Source organism: Vitis riparia, chromosome 2 (assembly GCF_004353265.1).
Source record: "Vitis riparia cultivar Riparia Gloire de Montpellier isolate 1030 chromosome 2, EGFV_Vit.rip_1.0, whole genome shotgun sequence".
NCBI lineage: Eukaryota > Viridiplantae > Streptophyta > Magnoliopsida > Vitales > Vitaceae > Vitis > Vitis riparia.
This window is the reverse complement of record NC_048432.1, coordinates 3,778,348-3,782,079: the sequence shown is the minus strand read 5'-3', so window position 1 is coordinate 3,782,079 and position 3,732 is coordinate 3,778,348.

The window sequence follows — 3,732 nt, the reverse complement described above, 5'->3', positions numbered from 1 at the left end:
AATAAGGTTTATTTTTTATTATATTTTTTAGTGTTCTCAGCCGGTGAGACGGAGGCTTGCCGAAAAGCGAGGTTTGACATCGACCTTTTCACTTCCATGGAGGAATATCAGAGGTACAAGCAGAAGTTTGCCCAGAGGAAGGTTGTTCCAGGGAGAAATATTAATTTCTCCCAACTACAACATTTCGACTTTGAGGAACTCTTCGCACGGATGGGGTGGTTGCTCTTAGTGACTATTTCAGAGCCGATATTTCTGACATTAGTGAGGGCATTCTATTAACGAGTGACATATGGACATGGAAGACCGATCATTTCCACCGTTAGAGGTGTGCAGATCAAGCTTGACCCGGAGAGCATATGCCGCATTTTAGACATCGCTCCAATTGGACTCAGGGTTTATGAGTCCAAGGCTTGGGCCACTTTGGCAGGTTTCGAGCTTATAGAGGCTATTCAGAGGATGTGTGGCCTTGCAGATGCCCAGGGGATGGGCAAACCATCGGCACATAGCCTGATAGTGAGATGTCGAGTCCTTCACCACATGATCTTGTACATTCTCCTATCACGAGGCGGCCATCGAGATGAGATCTCCTATCTAGAGGCATTTCTCATTGATTCGATTATGATGGGGATATGAATTGATGTCAGATATCTCATGATGATGCACATGATGGCATGCTGCGAGAGCTCCACCCTCGTTCTCCCCTATGGTCGGTTTCTCACACGAGTATTCAAGGATGCTGGGGTTGATTTGAGTAGGAAGCAGGACTTTGAGGCCCCGAGTAGTTATGATACATATGATGAGCAGTCATTGGGTCGAATGAAGTTTGAGAAGGCTCCCGATGGCTCATGGATTAGGAAAGCGAAGAGACCAGTAGCACAGCCTGGGGAACAAGGAGAGGTGCATCCTGCAATTGAGGAGGAGGCTGAGATTCGGGAGAGAGAGGGTGGGGTCGACCCTCAGAGAGATTTTGACCATATAGAGACTAAGTTTGATATCCCTCCACAACAGTCCTAGGGATTAGCAACAGGCTACGTTTGAGCATATCCTCCGGAGGCTTGATCACTAGGAGAGTCAGCATGAGGACATGATGACTTATCTCCACTCTGTGTTTCCACTACCATCTCCTTAGCCTTGATACCATCAAGATCCCCTCGTTTATTTTTTATGTTGCAAAAGCGAGAGATATTTAGGATTAGCAGACGTATATGCAGATCATTGTCATATTTGTTTCATATGTCTATGTTTCCTGTACATTTCACTTGACTATATATATATGATATCCTTTGTCTTATTTAAATTATATGATTGGACATAAATGTATTCACATGGGGGAAGTTTAAAGGAAAAGACTATATTTGACTTTGAAAATTTGAAGGAAAATTAAAAATTTATAAATTTTTCTTATTTACATGAGAAATCTATAAGGAGAAGAGAATTCAATTATCGAGGAATGCAGTTTATCTCAACTTTTCGTATCTACGTTTAAGAAAGTGATAATTTAGTCTCTCTTCATGCTCAAATCCGTGATTAGGACAGTATATTGTCACAGATGGAAACACTTCTCAGTGGATTTCAGGTATATTAACTCGTTATAGGAGAACAATATTCAGTTGTATTCTCTTGCATTTAACATCTCATCGTCTGTAACAACATAGGAAGGCATGCTAATTATATTTGTTGGCAACCATCAATATTAGCTATTTATGAGGATTTTACATCCAAAAAAACCTAGTAAATGGATAAGCATAAAATAAGTGTTAGATATTTATGATGGAAGAGTAAATCCTCAGGCACAACTCACACAAGAGCAAGTGCTTGGATCACAGTGGAAAGCTATGAGATATTAGTACACGTGTTAGAATCAGGTCACTTTCGATGAGGGAATTAGAGCCGTCCAACTCCAAAATTGTGAAAAAGTAAAAAATATACAAACCCACCACCACAAATTTTATTGACGTTAGTATAAAAAAAATTACAACCACAAGATTTTATAATGGGGTTAGATTTTACAAAAAGGGAAAAAGGAAAGATTGTGGTTACTGAGTAGTGATGGCACAAGTTCCACTCCTTAACCCCTCCCCCCCCCACCATCTTCCTTTAGTCGATTAAGTATATCCCAATCTATTTATTTTCTTTTTTATATCACCAAAATACATTTTAATTCTCCTATTTCGTATTAATTATTGTTAACAAATTCAATAAAAAAATATGAGAAAAAAATAAAAAATAAAAAATTATTTTTATATCATTCTCTAAATTGATTTATTTATAAAATTTAAATAATTTAAAAATTATCATTTATATTAAATATTTTAAAATTTGTGATTTTTGATTTATTTTTTTTAAACAATTTTATAAAAGAAATTTGAGAATAATTTTTTAAAATTATCCTATGATTTTTGTAGAACAATTTTTTTTTGGAAAGTTAAAACATTTTTAATATTTTTAAAAATAATTTTTATACTCAATACTTCATTTATAATCATTTTATATGTTCGTATAATTATTTTTTTTAAATAATTGAAAATAAGAAATAATTAAAATATATTTTTTGAAAATGTTTTGTTTTGTATTATTAAAAATAGAATACAATTTTTAACCGCGAAACATGTTTTTGTTTTCTAGTTTATGGTTCATGAATTTGGTGTGTGCTCTTGGGATTCTTTAATATTGTGATATGAAAAGATCAAACATAGAAAGAGTATGTCTTGTATATTCAATACCAATGTGTATGGAAGAATTCATGAACCATAAATTTTGTAGGGTAGTAGACAAAATTCAACATCCATTTCATTTCAATGTTTTCAAAATAGTTTCGTTATAACCAAGGGGCATGAATCAGGGCTCATGGGTGTGACAAGAATGATTGTTTCACTCACAATGTCATCTATAATGCAATTTTTATTTCTCTGTTATTTCTTGTTTAAGATTATGTGATGAGTGTTCAATAGGATTGTGAGGTTAGAGTTTTACATTAAGATTGTAAATTTGTTTTGATACTCTAATAATATGTTTCATCCTTTATAAATGTTGTTTGCTCGGAATTCATTATGACTTCAAAACTAATGTATTTATAAGAATTTACTACATATGTAGAATTAAAAATTTATTTTTCCTTATGATATGAAATATTACAAGGGTTAGGAATTTGATACTCTTTCTAAGAAAAAAATTTGTTTAACCAATTTAATGGTATCCTTGGAATACCATGTTCACTCCAAGGTAACAAGTGAAGTGAAGATCCAAATGAGAGGATTGAGGTATTTATTGAACAATCCTAGTAATTTGGTAAGGTAAGTTATGCTTTCTATACACGTTTTCTGATCATTGTGCCCCCAAAAGTTAAACTTCCGGAAACATAGACCAACAATATGTATCAAGTTAAAGTAAAACCTCGAGCTTTCAACCTATCCATCTCATCATCTGTTCCGGTCGAGGGTATGAAATAATATTTGATGTAATTTAATAGTAAATGTACACTTATAAAATTTATATCTTTGATCAATGTATATGATATTATTATCAAATATGATAAATTATATCATGCATATATCAAATTCTTCACCAAAAGAATTTTAAAATATCTATTATACTTCTAATTACATTTTTATGAGGTTTTTCTAACATTTTCATGAACTTTGATTAATTTTAGGTTTATCAATATATTTTTTTTCAAAATTATATATATATATATATATTATATCTGTAAAATTAGATCAAAATAAATTTAGT